This window comes from Carettochelys insculpta, chromosome 31, assembly GCF_033958435.1.
Source record: "Carettochelys insculpta isolate YL-2023 chromosome 31, ASM3395843v1, whole genome shotgun sequence".
NCBI lineage: Eukaryota > Metazoa > Chordata > Testudines > Carettochelyidae > Carettochelys > Carettochelys insculpta.
The window spans coordinates 1,816,964-1,843,973 of NC_134167.1; positions in this window are offsets into that span (position 1 = coordinate 1,816,964).

A 27,010-nucleotide genomic window follows, 5' to 3' on the forward strand; every position below is an offset into this window, starting at 1 on the left:
GATGAACTTATTTTCTCTGCATACCACACAAGTCCGCTAGCAACCCTGAAAAGCCAGAGACTAAAACATAAGACTTTCAAAATTAATAAGAGGCAGTCTGCTTCAACAGTCAAATCAATGAAGTGGGGAAAAGAAGTCCTAGATTCTATTTTTGTCATTGATTCACTAGAACTTCAAGCAAATTATTTGACCTGATGGAGCCTCAGTTTATCCATGCACAAAATAATGCAACTTGAGGAACACTCTTCTCTGAGATTTTGTCAGATAACATTAGTCAATATGACTTTCAAATCTTTGTGGAGACTCTCTGCCCTCTGAGCCTCCATAAGGATTTGAACACCAGGTGTTAAACACAGATCCCTGCCTCTCAAACTAAAGGAAGGACTCCTTTGGAGCTGCAGTGTCCAATAGGCTGGGCACTTGTCACATGTGGTGAACAGGATGCCACAGTGTGTTGATTCAGGATCTGGAGCCACATGCAGCTCTTGGAGCCTTTAAATGTGGCTCCTCCTAGAGGAGGACCTGCTCTGCACACATGCCCCACCTCTTGGCAGGGAGAAGCACATGGCAGCAGCAGTTGCGGCAGCCCCAGCCACTCTGGCAAACAGAGAAACTCCAGCGGCCTGGTTGTTCCAGCAGTGGCAGCCTTGGCAGTGGCAGCCCCAGGGCTCCAGCAGCAGCTCCAGCTCCAGTGAATTGCCAGCATTGGTTTACAATGGGGGATTGGAGTTCCTGGCTCTGGGGGAGGGGGAGAACATTTATATAGCAGGGGCTGGGAGTACCTGGCTCTGTGGCAGGGCACTCATTTAGAGCTGGGGTTGGAGAGGCTGTGGTAAATATGTAAGAATGACAACCATAAGCATGGTGATATTTGATTTCTTATTAGACACCACTGTTTTAGACGCTGCAAAGAACAGGCTCTTCTCTTATCGATAGAGGAAGACATAACATTTACCCAAAGAATTACCTTTGCTTGAAATGAGTTACACGGATGAAATTCATTCCTACATTCCGGCCCCCTCCCACATACCTAAAGCGGGTAAACCTTACATGAGATGTTGCAGCGTCCTTCAGTACGACACACTATTCGCTACTCAGTGTGCTAGGCAGATATTTACCCTGCAAACACAGGTTTCCTATAAATAATTTCTGAAGGCAAACTACTTATTTAAAGTATCCCTGTTACGACTGAATAGAACGTATTGCCATCTTCAGCTGACTTTGTTCTACATATGGTCTTTGAAAGTTGATGTTTTTGATGCTAATACAATAAGATATTGCCAAGCAAGGGTGTTTAATGGCGGTTCCTGAGACCCCACTTGCTCTTAATCCTTATTGCTGGCTGCAACAACAGCATCATTTTTCAAGATACATTATTCATGCCCAAACCCTCCATTTGCTTTGGGAATAGCGATGAATCTGAAGCAATCGAACAGGATTTCTCCACACACCCCTCAAAGAAAATAAAAGGCTTTTAAATGACAGTGAGCTGAACAAAGGAGAATAGAAGCCAATTTGCCTGAAAATGTAAATGATACATCTATTCATACGGAACATTCCCTCAGTGAATCCGAGCCAGCTGGGTCAAATAACTGGACAGACTTCTAAAACCCTGGCATAAAACCGGATTGCAAATAACCTGATTACAGATAAATTGGGGGAAATGTACAAAGTGCCTGCAATGTTTTAAGTAATTGTGCCACTGAGTAATGTACACTCATTTGCTTAAAATTAAACAACAGCTTTGCTGCTGCTGACATATCTCATTCATGTTTCATGCTTCTTCCTGGACCATAGTGAGCAATACAGTTGGTCCTCAGAGAATTTTGCTTTGAACAATGCATTATAGAAATGCCCAGTTGCAAAGCCAATGGCTGGGAACAGCCTCTGCTGAACGTGACGACAGAGGCAACGTGATGATATGGCTAGAGCAGGAAACAGAACAAGTGTTTCTGGTATCTCATTCCTGGTATTAAGCCATGCTCATCTACCTTTAGCTGTTCATCTCTAGGGTATCCAAACTGTATTCCCTGGAGTAACTACTCAAGTTTTTGATAAACAGTCCAAATTACAGACAGAAGGAGGGAATAAGAGCAAAACTGCAGGCCTTTGCCACTTTGGCTAATGAGGCATCACCATCAGTTGTTTGTAGTACAGAGGGCGTGTGACACACATTCCAACCATTCCAAACCCATACACTAGAGGGCAGAGGGGCTAGCCAGATACGCTAGCCAGTTTGTTACAGTTCTAAAATGATATCTAGAGGGCAGAACAGGTGGCTGGACAGGTACCAAAAATAAGTCTGGAGATCTGAGTAAGGTGAGCCATGTATTCAGTGGTTTTCAGAACGGTTGGGCAATGAACTATGGTGACATATGGATCGCTCGTTGTGGTCTGTGGGCTTGAAGTAACCAGAACCAGTAGAGAGAATCATAAACTAGGACACTGGTTGATTCAATCTATGATGCTGATATGGTATCCTTTACTGCAGGTTTTGAGCACCTCACGCTTTAATGCAAGAAGCAGTGTAGCCTAGTGGATACAGCAGGAAAGTAGGCCTCAGGTGAACTTGGTTTTAGCCTTATCTCTGCTACTAGCCAGCTGGATGACCTTGGTCAAATCACTTCACTGCTCTGTAGCTCAGATAATGACTCCTAATTCTTTGTAAAATGCTGTGAGGTCTATAAAGAAAAGTATATAACAGTGAGCACTATTATTCTCCTCAAATCGTCCCTTTGAGGTATGGCACTGTTCTTATGCCCCATTTTACACATGGGGAATTGAGGCACAGACAGGCTCGGGAACTTACTGCAGGCCACAAGAAATCTATACAGAGCAGGGAAATTAACTTAATTGTTCCTGGTCTAAGCCTGGTTTCCCACCCACTAGACCAACCTTCCTAGCTCAGGCTAGTATTACCACTTCCAAGCAACTTAGTTAGTACGCTAGAGGAGAGGGCAGTTCATTCTCCACCATTTGCCATGAAACTGCCATTTTCACCTTTTTTTTTTTTGCAAATTCAACCACTCCTTCACTCTAGTTTCCAATTGGAGTAAGAAGCACATGAACATTGCAGTGCGTCAGACTCAAAGAGCATCAACAGAGGTGAAAAGCTATTCACTTTTCAAAGCAAGAGACCCCAAAGCATCACCGTCAGTGAGAGCAGCTTGACTTCTGCATCTGCTGGTACTGAAAATGAAACTGTGTGCCAGAGGCAGAGCAGAGGAGCAATAACTGGCACACAGCTCAAGATATTAATTCTAAAGAGTCGTGAAATTCTCATGGCATTACACAGGACACCCACAGAATACGAAAAGGACAGTTCATTGCAAGCAATGGCAACACAAGGAGGACCAAAAAGGAATTAACGTTTGGTTCACTGCTCTCAGCGGACAGCATAATTGAAAGCAGCTGGAGCCCTTAGTTCTGCACTCAGGGTGGTAGTGCAGTCCAGCTATTTGCACAGAAGCACTGGCTGCCATTCCCACTTGCATTAGCGACTCCCTGGGTGCCTTTGGGGGTGGTGTGCACTTGTATTACTGTAGTGTTTACAGGCTCCTATCAAGTGATCTGCCAGGAGCTGTACTGTCTATTTACAGGAGGTGAAATGATCATAAGAGTCCTTTCTGGAGTTATAACCTATGAACTAGAAAAGCGAGTATTTGTCTCAAACGCTTTACAATCAAAATGGATGGGACAGATCAAAGTGTGGAGAAAGGAAAGCGGAATGATATCTTTTCACAGAGGAGGAGCAGGAGATGCCCCTGAAGACAAACTTGCCCAAGGTCACATCAGACATTTGTTGCACAGTTAAGTTTTAAATCCAGATTTCCATTGTACAAGTCCATCATATTCTTCAGCACAGACACGTCATTACTTTTCACCCCACGAGACATTTAAGTCCTAGAAGGTATTTAAGTTCCCAATTTCCATTTACCTCAATGGGAGTCAAGTGCCTCTATATCATTGTGAACCTGACACATAGCCCTTTTGACTGAGGGAGAGCTAAGAAAACATTAAACAAAACTCCTTATTTGTCAAAAAAAAAACCCACAGAACAGAACAGATAATACCACTGCACTGGCTGAGCACTGGGGGCTTGAGGAATAATAAATAATGAGAATGAATGTCGCCAGACAGACAGTCTTTGGCGCACTCCTAGATTAATAAAGGACTAAGACAGTATCCCTGCAGTTAAATGTGAATTAATGAGGACTTTGACAAGCCTTTATCATACACTTCTCCAGGTATCATAAAAAATAGAAAAGGGAGGAAAGAAAAGGGTCACAAGGAAAGTATGTGTCATCAATGAATGATGGAGGGTAGGAATACAAAGGATAAGTCTTGCTGCCTTAGACTAACGATTCTTGGAAGAACTTTATCATGCAGGTCTGTGCCCCTCATCATAGTATGGCAGAAGCTGGAGTTTAACACAGAGGAAGATGAGTTAGCATGTGTGACCCTGTAGATGCAGAATAGGAATGAATTGTGCTAGTGATGTGGCATGGGCTATCACTGTACACCACAAAACCAATCATCTGGCTTGGGACGACTGTGACAAACCAGAAACTGTGGCCTGGTTTGCTAAATGGTCTGATGAGCTTCAGAGAAACTGGGCAGAAATTCAAGCAAGTTGGGTGGGTTTGACTAGAAAATGGAGAGGGATTCTCCCAACAACAGTGACTTGCCCTAACATCTGCACCAATTTTAAGTGTTTATTACTTCTATTACTAGTAGCCCTAATAATGGCCCAGAATCATATTGTGCTTGGTGATGTCCAAACAGCAATCACTGCCCCACAGACCTTACAAATAACTGTGGTCCCATTTATTTGTTGTGCGTCACCAATTTCCAAATCAAATGTGCTCAGTTTACACACTTAAACAATTATTTTGCCACTAACGGGAAGCCATGACAAATTTCTTTGGAATCTGAGAGTTAAACTGCATTATTTCTTCATGCATCATCACTTTTTCCTGGTGGTGTCTGCAGAAATGACTTTGACCTTTCAGTTTCACTGAATGCCCTTTTGTAGCAGTGTTAGGCGACAGGGAGAACAGATGCTCCTAGAACTAGATTATAGGACATTTAAACTCCACACAAAACTCAAATGAGCCACGCTAACATGATGCAGCTCTGTCTCTCTGGTAGTTGCCCCATATTACAGGTGAACGGATTGCCCTCAGCTACACTTGTGGATTTAGTTTATTGTTATTGTCAACACACACCAGAAGGTGAATAGCAATGCCTGCCCAAAATACACGGAATGGGCCCTGGCTGTCACTGCCCCCATGCCACCATTGTGGCCTTGTATACGCAGCCCACTAAGCCACTGCCAGATAAAGGATACCATTCTGCAGTATCGGAGGGGTAGCCGTGTTAGTCTGGATCTGTAACAGCAACGAAGGGTCCTGTGGCACCTTATAGACTAACAGAAAAGTTTTGAGCATGAGCTTTCGTGAGCACAGACTCACTTCATCAGATGCATCAGGTGCATCTGATGAAGTAAGTCTGTGCTCACGAAAGCTCATGCTCAAAACTTCTCTGTTAGTCTATAAGGTGCCACAGGACCCTTCGTTGCTGTACCATCGTGCAGCGTACACTATTCTTCCCCTGCTGGTAAGACATTGAACAAACAGCGTGTACAGACTCTCACCCCTGGGGATGGCCAGCCTGCACTGTAAAATGGCAGCTTCCGCACCAAATTCTGGAGAAGGCCACTTGTGCTTTTACATGAATACCAGACAGGGGACGAAGCAGACAAAAATAGGCTTGTCTGACTTAAAGCCAGACAAATGTGCACCTAGTCCCCAAGGCAACAGCTGTCACCATTGCTAGGACAGAAAGCCAAAAGGTAAAATGCACAACTCTTTGGGATGTGAAACTGCCACAGTTTCTGGCAAAGATCTTCAAGGAGCCAAAGGAAACGAGCTGCCCAAATTCTACTGGGATACAATGGCAGATCTAATTAGAAGTCTGCAAGAAATTAAGCTAAGCATATGGAGCCCTACTTTCATTTGCACAGGTCACTTCACATTGCTCTCACAGACTTAAGAGAGGAGTAAATGACACATCCAGGTAAGGCCCCTTTGCACTGCCAGCACAGGATAAGAGAACCTTGGGATAAATGGGAATCAGTTTCCTACAGTTTGTCGTCTATGCAGGTCTGAGTTCAATCATCCTTTCATTAATGACAGGGAAAACCTGTTTGTGAAGGAGCATGCTGACAAAACAGCCCTTCCTTATTTTACTCCTGTCAAACTCAGACTAGGAACTCAGTAAGTCACGTTGCTTGAGAGAGAGAGAAAGAACAGGCTCCCATTGATCCAGTGGAGGCCAGGAAAAAATGAAAAGATGTCACAGGAACTATTTTTCAAATTTCTTTGGGAGGGGGAGAAATAAATAGTGCCAAGGTCATTTTGCAGGACCTTGAACATTTTTAATTCAAAATATGTATTACACTTTAATCAAACCAGCTCTATCCTCCTTCTATCCAAGTCATTTACATTCTGGCTATGTCATGGGGCCAGTTATGAGCCAGCTAAGCTTTCTAATATAATAACTATCAGAAAACTGTCTTGCATTATTCATGTTAATTATGCTGAACCAAACACTGTGGACAGGAGAAAGTATTTTCCACTGAAATATATTTTGCCCCACAGAGATTTTTAAAATTGATTGGACTGAGCCGCTTTCTTGAGATTAAACCTGGAGGCAAGGAGGCTGATGAGAACACCTGTGCCGCACTGAAGGGAACGGATTTCCCTACTTTCAGAGAAGCATTGCTTCCCTCTAGAATGGCTACAGAGCTTTTAAGTCCATAAACGTTTGAGATGGGGTGAAAAAGCCAGAGTCTCCATTTAGCAAAAGGACCCCTACTCAAAGAAAGCAACTGCTGGGAAACCACGAAGAGGGCCACCAGAACGGCCACTGGCCCCACGGTCTAGCTAATCTACTACCTTGGGCTTTTCCACACACAGACCTTTTGCTGCTTCAACTATTCTGACGATATGAAAATAGCAACCCAACCTCAAGGATGGGTACAGTTACACAGCTATGAAAGTGTGTCTACCAGTATAACTTACTCCTGTTCAGGTGTTGTAAATTCCTCTTTAGAGAACATGTCCCTGGCCATGGGCTGTGAGGTTTGTGTGCCTTCCACTGCCCTTTACCAGATAGCCTCGAGGTATTAAGCATTTTTAAATTAAAAGTTTTATTTTTATTAGCCTAACAGTATTCCCCATCAATCCGCTTAGAAATAGAATTAAAACATAAAAAGATTTACTTTAAAAACTAGTGCTAAAGTGGTTATATAACACAGGTATAATACAAGGTATAGGTAGTAACCGTTAGAGTTACCCATTACTCATAAATATGTATTAGCTAATTGACTATTCATGAGCATTGGTTCAAATTCTGATGCACGGATTGGACCTGCGAGTGTCCAAACAGGTCCGCCCTGGCTCTATAAATTCTGGAGCCCAGCCCCGGCTACCTCAGTCCACCGGAGGACAGCAGAGGAAGAGGACAGCGGACGGAAGAACGAAAAAGGACTGTGTAAAGAGCTGGACATTGCTAGTGGCCGAAGACTTGGAGCCGAGAGCTGAAGCGGACCTGCGAGTCAATCATCGCTCCCCAGCCAACGCGGGACGCAGAAGACTTTGCGAAGAGCTCCGGCTACGAAGCCTTTTCAAAGAGCTCCAGCTTAGAAGATCTGAAGAGACTGAACTGAACTCACTGTCAGCCCTCAGTCTTACCTGGGGCAGGCTCACCGGGCAGACCGCGCCGGCAGGTGCCCTGCCTGGTGAGCCGCGCAAGCGGCAGCCTCTGCTGGCCGGCGGCAGAGCCGCTGCCGTTTTCTCTTTGCCAGGGGTTTGTTTCCCCCATGTTGGCCTTTTCCCCTGGCCTCCTCTTTTCCTCCTGTCTGCCTGCCGTGGCTGCCAGAAAAGTGCGCCATGAGGGCTTCCCTTCCTAGCTGCAGAGGAGACCCTCGGGCCCGGCGCGCGGAAAGACAGAGCAGGAGGGATAGGTATTTAAACATCGAGCCTCCACCCACATTAGGTCAATTAGTTACTTAATGCAAATGGAGTTAGGTTTAATCTTTTTCGTTTTGTCAATGGTATTGTTGTTGGTAGCAATATGTGTATTGATCCCTTGTTGCTGTTGTCACGTGCAAGGTAGATCTGGAAGCAATATTGTTTAGAGAGGCGCCTTAGATTTTGTAACCCTGTTCCTTGGGGCTTTTAATTGTAAAGCACAGGAGGCGGTCTAACTGACCTAGCCGTTATATTTTTGCATTCATTATAGAAGATTAGTTTAAATTTAATCATTAGAAGGAACTCAGAACTGTTGCTCCCTCTGCTAGGTAGTGCTCACCTAAGCAGAGGTCGACGCACAAGGGGATAACCTGTAATCAGGAAAACCCCAATCTACACTAATACATATAAATAGGAAAATAATTGAGGGGATAACCCGGTAAAGGGAAAACCCCGCTACCCAAATCCCTGCAGCGTAGTATAAGACCTCAGGCATAGTCAATAAGACCTGAGGCGGCCTTAGGAGGCAAGTATCCTATTTAAATAAGACTGAGGAGTCTGTACCTACATTTATTAGTTATATTCACTTATTTAAGGTCCTAAGGTAGTAGTCTGCGTGCTACTTCTGGAGGCCCCATCTGCCTGGCCAGCAGGGGTAACCTCACAGGCAATTAATAACCACCTGTTCCCCTGGGTAGCTGGGGGCCTAGCGTAGAACCAGCACCGGCCATTCTCGCAAAAGAAGAAAGTGCACTGAAGGGCGCGGGGGCGCCGTAGTGAAGAGAATATAGTATAGTTTAGTACCTCCTGGAACAAGGCAGTAAAGGGACTCTCTTATTAGAGGGAACGACATAGGCAGTTTCCAGGAGGCATCGTATTATAGTCTCTTTAGATCGAACCACCCATAATTGGGCATTGGGATGCTAGGGTAAAGGGAAGCCAATGTAGTCTTAATCATTACACTGAAGTCCTTTTAGACTAAAATATCCCATATATTCTGGAAGCCTGTAACCAGGATAAATAATCCGGCATATACATTTAACTAATATAAATACATAAATAGTAATACATATATAAATATACACATACACACACACATTAATAATAGGAATATTTCTACCCAGTTCTGATTTTTTCTTCCCTTACAGCGCACACGAAAAAGAACACCAAGTTGTGTACCTTTGTGGAGCCACAGTAAGTTAAGAGGGTCTCGTAAAGACATCGTTATTGTAACGGTATACAGATTAAGGGCTACAGTCCGTTGGGTCCCAAATCCTGTGCTAGACTCAGGGAGCAGGGAAATAAATAGTTGTAGGTTTAGAATACCTAAAATACAGAGTAAGAAGTAAAGTATAAATAGGGAAGGAAAACATTATAATATAGAAACAAAATCGGCTCTTGCTAAAATAAAATCTGTTTTGTGGACAGTTGATCACTGGTTTGTCGTCCTTCCTTGGGAACAACTCGGCTCAGTCACACACCCTGTACAACCCCACTGGATTAGGTCCCATTGACATCGATCCAGGTTGTGGGGTAAAACCTGAGGCGGTGCTTGGTTGCTGGTGGGGAGACTTAGACAGCCTTACAGGCCTTTTGGTTGTCTTTGAGCTGACCATTGCAGCCTCGCCTTGCATCCTGCCGTTGAATCGTTATCAGGAACTGAAGTCAGTTCTACTAGTGTTAGGCACAAGCTTGCCGGTAGATGTGGTATACCTAGACTATAGTAGAGCATTTGATACAGTCTCTCGTGATATTCTTATCAAAAAAACTAGGCAAATACAATTTACATGAGGCTACTATAAGGTGGTTGCATAACTGGCTGGATAACCTACCCAGAGAGTAATTCTTAATGGTTCTCAATCCTGCTGGAAAAGTATAAAAAGTGGGGTTCCGCAGGGGTCTGTGTTAGGACTGGTTCTGTTCAATATCTTCATCAATGTTTTAGATATTGGCATAGAAAGTACGCTTATTAAGTTTGCAGGTGCTGCCAAGTTGGGAGAGGTTGCAACAGCTTTGGAGGATAGGGTCATAATTCAAAATGATCTGGATAAATTGGAGAAATGGTCTGAGGTAAACAGGATGAAGTTTAGTAAGGACAAATGCAAAGTACTCCACTTGGGAAGGAACAATCAGTTTCACACATACAGAATGGGGAGAGACTGTCTAGGAATGACCACAGCAGAAAGGGATCTAGGGATTATAGTGGACCACAAGCTAAATATGAGTCAGCAGCGTGATGCTGTTGCAAAACAAACAAACATGACTCTGGGATGCATTAAGAGGTGTGTTGTGAACAAGACACGAGAAGTCATTCTTCCGCTCTACTCTGCGCTGGTTAGGCCTCAGCTGGAGTATTGTGTCCAGTTTTGGGCATGGCAGTTCAGGAAAGATGCGGAGAAACTAGAGAGTGTCCAGAAAAGAGCGACAAGAATGATTAAAGGTCTGGAGAAGGTGACCTATGAAGAAAGGCTGAAAGAATTGGGCTTGTTTAGTTTGGAAAAGAGAAGATTGAGGGGAGACATGATAGCGGTTTTCAGGTATCTAAAAGGGAGTCATAAGGAGGAAGGAGAGAACTTGTTCTTCTTGGCCTCTGAGGATAGAACAAGAGGCAACGGACTTAAACTGAAACAAGGGAGGTTTAGGTTGGACATTAGGAAAAAGTTCCTCACTGTCAGGGTGGTCAAACACTGGAATGAATTGCCAAGGGAGGTTGTGAAATCTCCATCGCTGGAGATATTTAAGAACAGGTTAGATAGGTGTCTATCAGCGACAGTTTAGATAGTACTTGGTCCTGCCATTGGGGCAGGGGGCTGGACTCGATGGCCTCTCAAGGTCCCTTCCAGTCCTAGTGTTCTATGATTCTCTGATAGGTAGGGTGAGAGGGGACAAACTAAGGGGGCAACTGCATAGGGGCCGGGAGTTTCACAAGGGCCAGGAGCTCCCCACTGCCACCTCTGTCACAGTAGCAGCAACAGCAGCAAATCAGCAGCTCTGGGCCCCTCAGAAATGCCACGGGAGCATTACTTCACCACTCTGTGTGGCTTTTGAGGGTGGGGAAGGGTCAACATTGTGGTCTGGGTGGTGCTAAGGGCTGAGTGCTTTTGTCCCCACCCCTTCTGCCCCTGGCTCTGCCTCTTCCATGGGTGTGGAGCTGGGCCCCCCACATCTTGTCCCAGGGCCACAGTGGCTGTCAATCCCACGGATTAGGCACAATGATATCAATGTCAATGCATTTAGAGTAGAGCTTTCATTGTTGTAGCTATATCAGCAAAAGTCACCACACTTTTCACTGACATAGCTATATCTTTACACCAGCTCTGAGAGCAGCAGCAGCAGCAGCAGCAAATGCAGAAACCTCAGAGCTGGCTGATGTCAGATAATCTGCCCACACAAAGGTCTCACCCCTTCTCTAAATTGGAGATTAGCTTAATCCCTGAACCATGAAATTTAATAGCCCTTGCTAGATTTTTGTTGTCACTAATGATGACACTAGCATGCCAATACTTGGTGCTCAGGGTTTTGTTTGGATTTAGTTGCTACATCTGCAACAAGAAGGTGCTACAAGAGTGCTTTTGGAATGGCAAGAGCATTAATGGGCCAACTGAAGTGGGAACAAGGGTTCGAATTAACTTGGATTTCACTGCTGACACACAGCCCTCAACGAGGAAGTAACCTAACACATACTGAAGCAGCAGAAGAAAATGTCATGCAATTCCAAAAAGTCAAGAAGGTTATGTTCTTATTTCTCGCCAGTCTATCAACAGTGGATCAAACAATGGAGAAAGATTTATTAACACCAAAAATATCACCCAGACCTTGTTCTAATTTGCTCAGTAGATTCTCAACTGCTCTCTCGAACCTCATTCTGACACTATCCTTGAGACTGTCTAGCATTAAAGCTAATTACAGCCATTGTAGGTGGAGACCTGAACTGTAACCACTGACAGATTTATTGCTGTACTGCAAATATAGACACTTGATTGAGTAAGGATCGGCGTCAGTAAAACTGATTGATGTTCTGAAGACACTGCCTAAGGGGCAGAAAGGATTATACTTACAGTCTCTCTTCGTTATTACAGTAATTCAAAAGGTATGTTTTACATAATTATATTTGGAGAGACTGGTAAGTTTTTTCATATGTGCATGTGCCCATAAGCATGAAATATGCTGAACTTGCAGAATTTCTACTGCATGCACCAACTTAATATTCTGCATGCTTACATATGAATTTCTTCCTGTCCATACAAAATGATAGGAGATGGAAGGGAGGAGAGGGTGGGTGGCTCAGGTATTTGAGAACAGGAGCCAACCTGATGCAGCAGCGAGAGCACTGGATTAAACAGGGCTGCCAATAGGGATATGGAGAAAGGGATCAGTCTCCCAGGGACCTGGTGATTTAAAGGGGCCTGGGGCTCCAGGCTGCTACCTTTCAAATAGCCCCAATCACAGGCAGAACTGAGGGCTGGCTGCCCCCAGTCCCACTCCTTCTGCTTGAGACCCCACCCTGTCTAGGGGACCCATAGCTGAGCCCCCCACCCTACATTTCTCAGAGCTCGCCACAGTCTGTCACCAGCCCTCATTCTAAAGTCCTCCATTTCTCCTCCTGCGTGGTCTGGGACAAGCCACTATCCCTCTCAGAGCTTTGCTTTCCCTAGCTGCAAAACCCAGGCAGAACGATGCTTACCTTCCTGGGCATCTCTCTTCCAGACTTAAGGTTGAGTAGCACTAGCCAAGAACCAAGATTATTGTAGTTGGGTACAGTGAATTTTACCTCAATGGCCATATCAACAATGGGAAAGTGCCTCAGAAAAACGATCAATTTCCATGATAAATACGTACTTTGCTTTAGTGTGGACAAGGACAGTCTTAAAACAAAAAAGCACTTTAAAGACTAACAAAATAGTTTATTAGGTGACGAGCTTTCATGGGGGCAGACCCACTTCTTCAGATCTGCACATTCTAATGAAGGTAAACTGGAAGGACTATATCACAGAGCTAGAAAACAAAAAAATGAAATGAAAACTGACAAATCAGCTGTGGGAGGGGAGGTAATGGGTGGGCCAGAGAAGGAAGAAAATTACTTACGGCAAGTGTCTATGAAGTGACTTGCCTGAGATCACTACGAATATCGAAGAGGGGGAAGCTGTCTTCGTAATGCATAAGATAATTGCTATCTCTATTAAGATCAAGTCACAAAGTGTCAAACTTGAGAATAAACTCCAGTTCATATGTCTCCCTTCCTAAGCTGGTGTTAAAGTCTCTCGTGTAGGACACAGATTCTCAGGTCTTTAATACTATTCAGCTTTCTAATATCTGATTTTGAAATGTTTTCTACCACAATGTATTTTCACCACAAGATCTAAGTCATGAGTTCAAATCCTGTCTGGGTTCAGTAGCTTGACTCACAGTTAACACCGGATGCTGTTTTTTTCTTTCCTTTTCTGCTTTGCAGCCTCACTCTGTAATCATCACGTGACAACAGGGGGATGGGATATCAAATAAGGAAGAGAACAGGAAGGCATGACCAGCAACAAGAGACCCTAAATAGGGCATTATCAAAACAAAAAGCAGTCAAGTAGCACTTTAAAAGACTAGCAAAATAGTTTATTAGGTGAGCTTTCGTGGGACAGACCCACTTCTTCAGACCATAGCCAGAATAGGGCATTGACTTTCTTGCAACTTCAACCAGCTTTTCTAAGCAGCTTAATGAAAAAATGTATTAAACAATCAACTTATTCATCACTAAAATGCAGCCACATCTAGAGTGAACACACCCCAGTATACGCTACACAGTGGTTTAGGAAAGGAAGCAAAGAAAAATACCACATCCCCTCTGAAGCTACAGGGGGAACATGGGGTAGTTAGAATTATCCCCAGTTCCTGACACTTGACTTTGCAACATTCCTGCCCCAAAATGAACTGAGTTTTGGGGGTGGGGGGAAGCCAAGTACAAAGCATCTGTCACATTAGGTCCTGAGCAGTTATTAGATACCCAGGTGATTGGCATATTAGATACTGCTAAGATAGAAGACGCCCTGCTTATTTTCTTTGTGGAATTCATTTCCTTGCAGGAGGCGAGGACAACACTTCCTGATACAATAAGCTTTTAGACCTGGATGTCCATTTCGGGGCTGAGGCCCTGATCTAGCAAAGTATTCAAACGTGTCATTTCAAAGGCACTGCACACATGCTTCTACTTCAACACACAAGTGTTTTCTTGGATCAGGGCTTTCCATGAGTGTCTGATTCCTGGATCGTCCAAACTGGGATTTATTGTGCTTTCAGGAATGAGAGCAATTGAGAAAGAGAGATGAATAGTGGTATTTTTTGTCCTTTTTTTTTTTTTTAAGGGATGACAGCAGAAGAAAATGAAATCAAAAGCAGGAAAGTAAGAATAAAAATAACACACATGGTTAGACAGACATGCACAAAGCAGACAGTCTCCAGTGAGTATTTCTCTTATTGCCCACAAAGACCATTCCATTTTTATCTCCATGGGAAATAATTTTACCCAAAGCAACATTGATTTTAACAAACACCTGCCTTTCTCACAGGCTTTCATGGATTTTATCCACTAATCATTGCAATACTCTTGCCTGGCATTATCAGTAAGACCTCCATGGAAAGCCTAATTGTTTTTAAAACAAAACTTCAAAATTTTGCATGCATATTTGCACAATTCAGGGCTCTGAGGGTGCCTTGAAATAGGCATCAGAGCACAGTAATGGCAATATTCAGAATACAAATCTTCTCAACAGAACCTTGCAGGATTGTGCCTTATGTAACCTTCGTGTCCTTCTGCTTTTGGGACTACAGGCTGGAGTCTGTAGTGTCTAGTTTTCTGGGAGCTTGCAGAATTCCACCTGAACATCTCACAAAGGTATTGGTGTTTACAGTTCCTCAAGGGGTAGAAAAGTAGTATGCAATATCCCCATTTCTTACACATAAGGGACTGAGACATGGGGTACCTTAAGTGACTTGCCTGAAGTCACACAGGCTGAGTTGGAAGTTGAACCAGATTTCCCATGTCTCAATCCAGCACACTCGCCTAGTTCTTCTTGCCTTAGTTTTACACTCGTGTAATCTTCACTAACTTCAACGGACTTATTCCCTCTTTACACAGCATATGTCAGAGGCAGCTCAGGTGCCACAAAAATGACACAGAAGCTGGGAAATTCTGTTAACCAGCACACAGTGTTCTGAGTAATTCTCAAATTTACCTATAAACAACATTCCCTTCTCTCTTCCCTTTGCATCTTGACTTTTGTTTGATCCAGGTACTAGTTTACAAATCGCCCCCCCCCACACACACTCTCTTTCACCAATATACCAAAACACACACACAAACACACACACACACGCACCTATGCATGGAAAGTCTGTTTTAGAATGTCAGCCAGTACAATTATCCTTCTATGGAAACAATGAGAGCAATTATTAGATCAACGAAAGATGTAGTAATTCTTCTTTAGCACTTCAATAACCTTTTATCTGCTAAATACAGAAGAAGGTCAGCCAGCATTATTTAAATATTACTTTGCTCTCTATAGCAAAAAGTAGAAGCTAAAGAGAGATCATTAATAAGCTAATAATGTCAAAATTAATTGTTCTTTTTAACAGTCTCTGTCAATTATTTTGCAGTAAGCACAGCTGAGAGTATAGCGCCTGTGATACAACTGGCAGTTTACTGTTGTCACTGAGGCTCAAGAATTGTTTCACTTTAGCTCAATGGAATGGACAGGACATTAGACTTAGAATTAGGCACTGTGGTTCATATTTGCAGTAAGATGAGGGACTGAAACATAAGGCCATGTATCAGGTCTGGTGTGAGGCCTGAGAACTAGACAACAACGGTCAAGACTTTGCTCATATAAAGCAAAGTGAAGTTGTGAGCAAGAGGCAAGTCCTGCTCACAGTACTTGGAATGAACAGGGCAGATATTACAGAAAAGCACCTACCAGGGCGAGCAATAATTTTCACAGAGAGGCTACTCCACGAATTTTGGTACTGCTTGTGGGCCGGCTCTGGGCTGCCCAGAACAGGTGGGTCCTTGGGCAGAAGGAGTGGGACTGGCAGCTTCAGAGAGATAGAGAGTCTGTGAAAGGGAAACACTGCGTGAGGGAGACAGACTTTGTGACACAGATTGAGTCTGGGATGCAGTTTATATGACAGTGACTGTGCATGTAGCATAGACTGGGTAGGGGTGACATTCACACACGGGATGTGTACTGGCTGCTGCTGGGTAAGTTTACTGAAGAACATAAGAATGGCCATTACTGTGTCACACCAAAGGTCCATCTAGCCGCCTAGCATCCCATCTGCAGACAGTGGCCAGCAGCAGGTACCCCAGAGAGGGTGGGCCAAAGACAACAAACACACACCTTGTCTCCTGCCATCCATCTCCAGCCTCTGACATAGAGGCCAGGGACACCATTCCTACCGCCTGGCTAATAGCCTTTTATGGACCTAACTTCCATGAATTTATCTAGCTCTTCTTTGAACTCTTATAGCCCTGGCTTTCACAGCCTCCTCTGGCAAGGAGTTCCACAGGTTGACTGTGCACTGTGTGAAAAAGAACTTTCTTTTATTAGTTTGAAACCCGCTACCCATTAATTTCATTTGGTGTCCTCTACTGCTTATATTATGGGAACAAGTAAATAACTTTCCTTTATTCACCCTCTCTGCACCACTATTATATCCCCCGCCTTGGTCTCCTCTTTTCTAAACTGAAAAGTCCCAGTTTCTTTAACCTGTCCTCATGTGGGACCTGTTTCCCAACCCCTAATCATTTTAGGTGCCCTTTTCTGAACCTTTTCTAATGCCAAAATATCTTGAGGTGAGGAGACCACATCTGTATGCAGTATTCAAGATGTGGGTGTACCATTGTTTTGTAAAGGAGCAGTAAAATATTCTCTGTCTTATTTTCTATCTCTTTTTAAATAATTCTTCAAGAAGCCATCCTATGTCTCTAAGTGAAATCTGTCCTGCTCCACTGTCTCCTGCTCTGCACTCCTGAGTGAGTCACTGACCATTTCAAGCTTCAGACTGGAACAGCTCTGCTGTGACTCCCCTGACCCCTGCTCTGCAAAGATAGGGTACAGGGGCAGGGGAATGCCCTGACTTCAGCACTACCCTCTCTCCTCCCGCTCTGCACAACAAGCAGGAGAATCCTAGGAGCAGCTGGGCTGCAGCTGGACCAAGGCAGGAGAAGAAGCAGTTGAACACATGCCGCTGGCTGTATGAACACTCTGCTAATCAGCTGGGCAGCCAGAGAGAAATGTTTAGCAACCGGATCCAACCCCAGAGCTGATTTTACCAACCCCTGTTCTAGACCAGAAGTACATTCCATAGGGTTGCAACACCACACCTTGCAAAGAAACATCTTGGGAGCAACCTAACTCTGCACAAATAACCCACAAGTAGGGTCTCAGCTGACAGCCTGGCAGATAGTGATCAACCCCCATATGCAAAGCAAGGGGTTGAAAGGAGGTAACGTCAGCAGTCAGGAGTGACATGTAACTTGTTTGTATCTGTGCATCCACATGTACCCCAAGGGAGTTGTCTTTGTCCAGCTAAGGGAGCAGTCTCACAACCTGGGCTCTAACTGAGTTGTGCCCATTGTAACAGGCACACATTCTTAGCCTAGCTGTAAGCATCTGATCGGGGGAAGCTATTACTGTGCTTCATTTACAATAAACCTGGCCTGGTGTCTTCAGTCCTTATCTGACCCGGTGGCCTTTGGGGTTTTCTTGGAGCCTACTACATTAGCCATCTAGCCAGAGTGAAGAGGATATACAGTAGGAGCAACAGATGCAGCTGAATGATTGTCATTGACAGAGCAGGATATCTGTCAGGACACCACACCAAGGTTCATACCTTTGTCATTTATCTACCATGAACAATCACTGCCCCTCTGTGTGTGTGTGTCTCTCTCTCTACTAAGCTGGAATTCCTGACTGGAATTCCTCTTGCTATGTATTTGTACAGATCCTAGCCCAGGATAGCCTTGATCTTGGTTAAAGTTTTGAAATACTTCAATAATAGAAATACTAATATCATTCAAAGAACTGACTGGGCCAACAAATAAAGTTGTTACACTTTTGTTACCAAGTTCAACCAATGGCAATAATTAGTCTGACTCTCCTGGTATTTTACAGGCATCAAAGTAGTACAGGACAACTGGCAAGGTTCAAACTTCTGCTCGAATAACACTTTTTGGCCAGGAACACAGTGTTTTGCACGTATTCACTAAGCATCACACCATATCTGTGACGCAGGTGAATGATCCTGCACTTTCAGTTAAACTTACTCACCCAAAGTCATATTGCAAAGCAGCTTCACGGGCAGTGAAAGAACCCAGGAGTCCAAACTCCCAACTGCCAGATTACACTTCTGGGGAACTCAGGGCTGAGGGGGTGTTTCAACTGCAGTGGGACAGTTCAAGGAGTAAAAGCAACGATGGGTCCTGTGGCACCTTATAGTCTAACAAATGTATGAGCTTAAGCTTTCGTGGGCAAAGACCCACTTCGTCAGACGCAGGTCAGGACCTGCGTCTGACGAAGTGGGTCTTTGCCCACGAAAGCTTATGCTCATACATTTCTGTTAGTCTACAAGGTGCCACAGGACCCCTTGTTACTTTTGCAGATCCAGACTAACAGGGCTACCCCTCTGATTCAAGGAGTAAAGTGTTACCCCTCGTGAATAAGGGTGACAGAACTGGGCCCTTAGTTACCAGCCTGCTACGCTTCCTTAAGTCCAGTATTCTTACCTCATATGCCCTTCACATAAATATTAACTGTAATCCCTTAGAAACATCTGATTATATTCACTCCATAAAAAGAGAAAATAAAATGTCATGCTCCAATATTGATATAATATTCCTCGTTCAACAGCATGGCATAACTTTTTGGGCTGTCCAATGCTTTCCTGCAGCACCTTAACCCCTTCTACCAAAGATCTCAATAAGGCTGCTGGGCAGCCTTGACCCAGACCCTGTTTCATAATCACACACACACTCACACTCAGGCTATGTCTACACTAGCCCCAAACTTTGAAATGGCCATGCAAATGGCCATTTTGAAGTTTACTAATGAAGCGCTGAAATACATATTCAGCGCCTGATTAGCACGCGGGTGGCTGCGGCACTTCGAAATTGACGCAGTTTGCTGCCACGCGGCTCGTCCAGACGGGGCTCCTTTTCGAAAGGACCCCGCCTATTTCGAAGTAGGCGGGGTCCTTTCGAAAAAGAGCCCCGTCTGGACGAGCCGTGCAGCAGCAAGCCACTTCAATTTCAAAGTGCCACAGCCGCCCGAATGCTAATGAGGCGCTGAATATGTATTTCAGTGCTTCATGAGTAAACTTCGAAATGGCCATTTGCATGGCCATTTCGAAGTTCGGGGCTAGTGTAGACATGGCCTCACTCTTTTGCCCCTCCCCATCCAGTTCAGTAGCCATCCATGACCAACTGTGATTCAAACATTAGTGCCTTGATCCAGAGTCTGCTGAAGACAGTGGAAGACATTCAGACTTCCAAAGACTGAAGACATAAATGAACTAACCTAAGAAGAACCGTATATATTGAAAAATCTTCAGCCATTATTGCTCCTACTCTGCCCTCTCTGGCCTATCAGTCCAGCCCCGTTTCATTATTAGTATTATTTATTATTACATTAAAAGTGTACTTTACACCCAGATCTCTGCAACTGAGGCCACATTTGCAAAGAGAGCTTAGCTCCCAGTTAGGCCCCAAAATAACAGCAAGATTTGTCAGTGCACAGCACCCCCTAAAACAATGAGGAAGGGGAAGGATTCACCTGTATAATTTTTTTGTTCGGTAGGAGCTGTTGAGTGCTAATCCTTTTGAAAAATATAGCATAGCTGCCCTGATGGCCTGTGAAAATGAAGTCTCATTTTAGAGCTTGCTGGATCTTTGTCTGTGTCCCCAAAGTCACCAGTACCTGTGCCACTCATGCATAACCTGTGTTGGCAGGCAAGCACCAAAAATGGAAAGGTTTTGAACCCTGAAATGTCTACACTGTAGCCACAGGAAGTGACTACAGCTCATAGAGACCTATCTAGCTTTAATATAATTAATGTGTCCCCTAAACCATGCTTCAGCAGCACACAATTCAACACAGGTGGCACAGGTGCACCGAGAATCCTGAGCAATTATTTGGGAAGCCAGAAAACCTGGTTTCTCTGATACCAGAGCTCGCTAGACGAAAGCTAGCTCAGGAACATCTATCTACACAAACTCCAACCACACCCTGTGATTTCTGTAGACACAACTTACGCCATCCTCTGTGTCAGGCCACTGCCACCTTGGAAATGCTAGTTCCCTTTTTGTGAAGCAGGACTAGAGCCACCCAGAGGTGTTGGGAGGACAAATGCAGTAAGCATTGTGAGGCATTCAAATGCTATCAATATCTAGCATAGACGAGAGGCAACTGGAGGAGGTTCATACTGGCACTGCCCATAATGGGCCTGTTTTATAGCTCAAGGGAAGATTTTATTCTCCCAGTATGGTTCTACAGTGCTTGACCTTGATAGGATTTTTAAAAATCTGCTTTCCTTGCTGCTACAAATCTGGAGTCAACACTGTGAAATGCAGCAGTAAAAGTGCTAGCTTCATGACTCTAGGCGACCAAAGCCAACTTTCACCTAAACTCATCACAAAGGCACACAGTTCCCCAAACATCTCCATAAAAGAAGATCAAGGCCCCAGGAGGTGCCACTTGAAAATATACATGACTTGTGTGGGATGCCGATAGCAAGTGTAAGAGCAAGCCCAGGGAAGGAGCCTCTTGTGGGCTCTTGTGTGAGGCAAACAAGCATCTTTCATATGTAGCTAAAGTACCAACTTTCAGTGGCACCAGTGAAGCACTCCGCACACTATGAAAGCATTATTCCCCTGAAGTTAAACATTGAGCTGAAGAGAAGGAACTTAATATGACTGATCGTTTTCTTCAAAAACAATTGGAATGCAGAAACAGACGATGAAGAATGCATGTCAGCCACAGCTGCAGCTGGCATCACCTTGCCACAGGAGTTAATCAGGAGAAAGGGAAGGAAGATTACTTGCTACAAAAGGGCTCTCCAGAAGCTCTGCTGGAACAGGAATGCTTACATAAGCCCTGAACTGCCCTAAGCAGCCACCTCTTCAGCCAGTGCTGCCCATTCTTCATGCTGTTCTGAACCCCACCAGGCCCTCATAGAAAATAACTAAAACAAGAGAGAGATATGACAACAATGGTGGGCAAATTAGTTCGGAAAATTTAACTCATGCAGACACACAACATTTTTCTAGGACCAAGTTCGGTGAACCAAACCTGTCCAAAGGGCCAACATACCCACCTAAATGTCCATTTTCACAGCCATCTCTCCATCTCCTGGATCCTAGTGACATCAGAAAAATGCCAAAAGGAGTTTGCTATAACTATGGGAAGGAGAAGAGGTGAAGACTCAGAAAAGGGCGACTAAGACGATTAGGGGTTTGGAATGGGTCCCATATGGGGAGAGGCTAGAGAGACTGGGACTTTTCAGTCTGGAAAAGAGGCGATTGAGGGGCGATATGATGGAGGTATATAAAATCATGAATGGTGTGGAGAAAGTGAATATAGAAAATTTACTTAGCTTTTCCCATAATACAAGAACTAGGGGACACCAAATGAAATTGATGGGTAGTAGGTTCAAAACTAATAAAAGGAAATTCTTCTTCGCACAGTCAACCTGTGGAACTCCTTGCTGGAGGAGGCTGTGAAGGCCAGTACTCTATTGGGGTTTAAAAAAGAGCTCGATAAATTTTTGCAGGTTAGGTCCATAAATGGCTATTAGCCAGGGGTAAAGTATGGTGCCCTAGCCTTCAGTACAAGGGCAGGAGATGGATGGCAGGAGATAAATCACTTGATCATTGTCTTCTGTTCTCCTTCTCTGGGGCACCTGGCATTGGCCACTGTCGGCAGGCGGGATACTGGGCTGGATGGACCTTTGGTCTGACCCAGTATGGCCGTTTTTATGTTCTTATGACCCCCCCCCCAAAGTTTACTATGGCCTTTGCTGGAAAGCATTGATACACAATTGTAGTGTGAGGACTAAACAGGGTGACGATCAGAGAAGCAATTGTGAAACCAGTGCATTTTGCTCAAGATTAGGACTGATGAAAATTAACTGGCAGTGTTTTTTCACTTACTTCTCAGGATACAAATTTTTCCTGGAAAATGTATTTATATGTTCATATTTGAAAATGTGCATTTTTATTTGTTTACACATTTTTGGTTGTCACTGGTTTGGAGATTCCTCTCCCCTTCCTTCCTTTTAACCAACTTTTCTGGACAGTGGGAGCAGAGGAGGATATGGGAACACATTTTCCCCAAACATTTCAAAATGAAAACAAGAAGCTTTATTTTTAATCACAAAAAGGGGAGGGTGTTGGTGGATTCCCCCCACCTCTGTTTTATGCATTTTTGGTGAGTCCTACTGAAAATGCTGCTTCCATATCTTTTGCTTCCACATCTGCTTCTTTTGTAGGTACAAAACATATCTACTGGTGGTAGCACAGGCCTAGAACTGTGAGCTGAATTTTATTCTGCTTCATGCATCATCAGCCCCATCTTCATTCACTGTCATCTGTGAAGCTTTATTACAGTAGGTGATGGAAAAAAAGTAGGGTGAGCACAGCCTAGTTTTCAGATCCCAGAACATGTTTGTCACAATAACAGCAGGGAAAATCCATCTTCAGATCTCTCTAAGCTGAGAATGTGCAACTTGGAATTGCAAAAAAAGAATAAAATATAAAACCCCAAAATACCAAGTGCCAAACATTTCTTCTGCATATAGCCACAGTTCAGTCTCCGCTCCCAACACCAAAAAGACAGGAGAAACATTCTCAGCAGAGGTGGAGTCACTAAATAGTGGGACAACATAGCCATGGAGGCAACAAAATAATTTTAAAGATGCTTGTGACCCTGTTATTCATACAGAGGTGTTGGCTGGCTGCTTGAAACCTGGCAAATAATCATCATACTTCAGGCCAAAATGAATCCTGGCAGTGCAGGCTGAGAGAACTCAGAAAGCAGCTTGCAAAAAGGAAGGGACAAGGGAATCTGGACAGACCTGAGAACAAATGTGAAGCATATATGACTGGAAACGCAGCAGTCCAGTACTCAGACAGAAGTGGTGCTACAACTTGGGTGGTTGCCAGTGGGAAGCTTAACCATGGGTATAATAAATATTCTTTAGCCTCTGAACAAGAGGCAAATGCACATTTTGCCAAAACCTATCACACCACAACAGAAGACATATTTGGGGCATCAGAGAATGCCTATTTGGATGGGAAAAGAAAAAAAATTGAAATTGAGCATCCTCTGAGTGATTACAGGAAAGGGTGGATTAGCCTTCTATCTTGCAATCCAATGGAACCAACAGTATTTTGCAAAGAGGAACACAAAGTCTTGAATGAAGGAGTGATATTTGGCTGATGGTTTAAATCTTTTCTATAACACGAGCAGTATTTCTAAGGATGCCTCCAGCAGGAGGCTATATGCTATATGAGGCATTGAGTCTCCAAAATTATTTCAGATTGTCACCTGTGCTCCACACTCGGGTTCAGATTATGAAACCCTTTCTAACACCAGCCAGTAAGTCAACCCAATGAACAGAATGGGATCATTTGTGCAGTGAGACACAATTCACAAGGCCTAAAAATCCAGTGGTATCTACTTAATATTCATGGGTATCCACATTTGTAGGTATGGGTGTAGATATTCATGGCTCATTTTTGTGGATACAGATACAACTTTTATATCTAGAACCCTGCAAATTTGTGGATATTCATTTTATATCTGTGTGTATCTACATCTGCAGATGTGGAAGCAAATATCTGCAGATCATTTTTGCAGAGCCCAATATGGATACCTCCAGATACTAATTTTGTATCCACATAGGACTCTAGAAATGTATCCCTAGGTGACTCTTAGCAAGTCTGGTGTTCAGTAGCACTGGGACATGTAGCCAATCCATCCATCATATTGCATTCTTTTCACGTTAAGTGTTTCCGTATCTGTGCTCAGCACTTCATCGTACTGAATTTTTATGGATAATCATCACTATCATGGAAAAATAATAAATATTTGCAGAGAGACAAAGTAAGAAAAATGCTACATGAGATCGTAGAGTTTGATTCAAAAATATTTACTTTGCATATTTTGACCTATGATGTTGACAATTTGTGTTTTAGTGTCATACACCTTTACCTTTTAAATCTCAGCCTTGATCTTACCATTAAATAATTATTGTCCAATTCCCACCGTAATTTCTCATGTGTGAAAATTTAAAAAGATTAAAAATAAGAAAACTGCATAACAATAAAATTTGACATTCATCAAAATTGCAAACAATGAATTCTGTGAAGACTACGCATAGGGAACACAAGACAACATGGCCCATGCTTCAAAGAGTTTGCAATCCAAGTCAGCATGTGAAGCAAGCAGGGGAATAAATAGACAGGTGAGGAGGAAAATAGCCGCAATATAATAATGCTGTGACTCATTCTCATGCATACCCACATTTTAATTATGGGTTTATGCTGTAGGTGGGACTGATACTATTGTCTTTTATTGAGGCTGCCACACACTTCCTATTGCAAGACCCTCTTTCTGGTTGTTTATAACTTTGCTAGAGTTGAGAAGCTGAACAGATTGTTTTTCTTCACAAAAGCATTAAGCTAAATAGAGATTAAGAGAAACTATTAAATTCTGTGAACTGCTCTGTCCATGTGGCTGCATTGCTCTCCCAATCTAAACTAACTTCCTCTGTCCCTGTTCCACTTGCCAGACAATAATACTCCCTCCAGCAACCATTGCTTCACTGAGTATTAGGTAGGACACAGGAGTCGGTGAAAAACACACTAATGCCCAAAATGGTACTTATATAAAATAAAATGGATCAAATATAAAATGTCTTGTGAATGGGAAACAACTGTATGTTACACACATCACAAAAATTAGAAAAGGAGCATGAATCCCAAACAAAACTTACCTACAGGTTGCACCTCCTAATACCAGCACTCTCCGGTCCAACACCACCCATGGCCTGGCAGGGCCACAGATACTCCAAGACCAGAGTCAGGGAGAGTAAAGGCAGGAGGACGAGCCAAGGACAATAGCCTGGGCAGCCTGGCTAGGGTACAACATGGGGCTGGGAATGGAGCCGGAGACCCTGGCAGCCCCACAGCAGCATGTGCTGGGGTCAGGGCTGGAACAGGAGGCCCTGGCAGCCCCATGGTAACATGGACCGGCAGCAGGGGGCTGGAGCCAGAGTCCCCTGGCAGCCCCATAGCAGCACAGGGCTCAGGCCAGGCTAGGGACACTGTCGAGGTAGCTCCCGTGGTCTCGCAAATTTTCTTGTTCAGGAATGGTCAGGTCATGCTGGACAGGCAGGTGCAACCTGTACTGGCACCTTATTGCAGAAAAACTCTACATAGCAACAGAGAGAAAGCAGATCTCGGATGCTTAATGATGGATCTTCAAGGCCCAGCACTAAAACAGATGCTGTTCACAAGGACTGAACTTGGCTGGTACAGGTGTGTGTGTTTCGACAAAAGGTTTGCTCCAGCTGTTTGGTTTCAAGCTAATTACTGTTAATCTCACTGGGGGTCACCAAATGAAATTAATAGGTAGCAAACAAACAAAAAGTATTTCTTCATGCAACACACAGTCAACCTGTGCAACTCCTCGCCAGGGGATGTTGTGAAGAACATGACTTTAATAGGGTTCAAAAAAGCTAAATAAATTCATGGAGGACAGGTCCACCAGTGGCTATAGACAGGATGGGTAGAAATGGTGTCCCTAGTCTCTGTTTGTCAGAAGTTGAGAATAAGCAACCGTGTAGGGATCACTTGTTGACTATCCATTCTGTTCACTCCCTCTAGGGCACCGGGCATTGGCCGCTGTCAGAAGACAGGATACTGGCTTAGATGGAGCTTTGGTCTGACCTGGCATGTACACACTTATGTTCTTATCTGCATAAACATTAAGTTCCCCTACAAATTAATAACATGCCTGTTATAAATTTCATGGAGGTATGTTTTTGTAATGGAAACACAATCTAACCACTATGGCTGAACGTTCTGCTTGGACACTTGAAAAATCTCAGGGAGCTTTTCAGTGGCACAAAGGGCACTTGGGTTTTCAGTAGGAGTTGAGTGCTTAATTCTCCCCTTTATGCCATTCAAAATTTCCCCTACCTAAATCTTTTCCAAGTGGTAATGGATAGACTATAGATGGCTATATATCTTTCTCGAGTCCTGATGGAATTATAAACTGTGAGTCAAACTTATCTGAGCCCACAGAAATGCAGACTGATTTATTAGTTCATGGTAATGCATCCATCTCTGCTCATTACACTTTCTATAAATCTCTTTTGCCAAGTTATCTGCATTTCATACCACCCCTCGCTCTTTCATGTTCTGTTATTCCATTGATTCTGAGCACAACAATGTTTATGAAAACACCCTAGGTTAGTTTTTAAAGTAACCTGAGGCATTTAGAACAAATAGAAATTGGATGTTTGAATCCTCTCAGAGACTTTGCAAGCCTCAGTACCTCTTTTGTCACTGTTTATTGTTTACAAAATCAAAACCCAACCTGTTTCTTCAATTATTTTAAACACTTTGCCATCACCAATAGATTTTAACAACAAAGTTTGGACACAAATATCCACACGTTCAGATCTAGTATGTGTTTGGCCTTTCATAGCTGACATTCACTTCTGTGCACAAGAGCTCAGGCACTCTCTCCAGGTCCCAGTTAAGCCTTCAAAATAAGATTTAAAGTGGGATTTAAAGGGTGTGTGTTTGCTTTGCATTGAACCTTTGCACAGGGAAGAATTTCAGCAATAGGGATATCCACTCATATGTAGATCCCCATTTCTTTCAAGTTCAGGAGCAATGCAAAGATGACATTATTTTAATCAGTGGC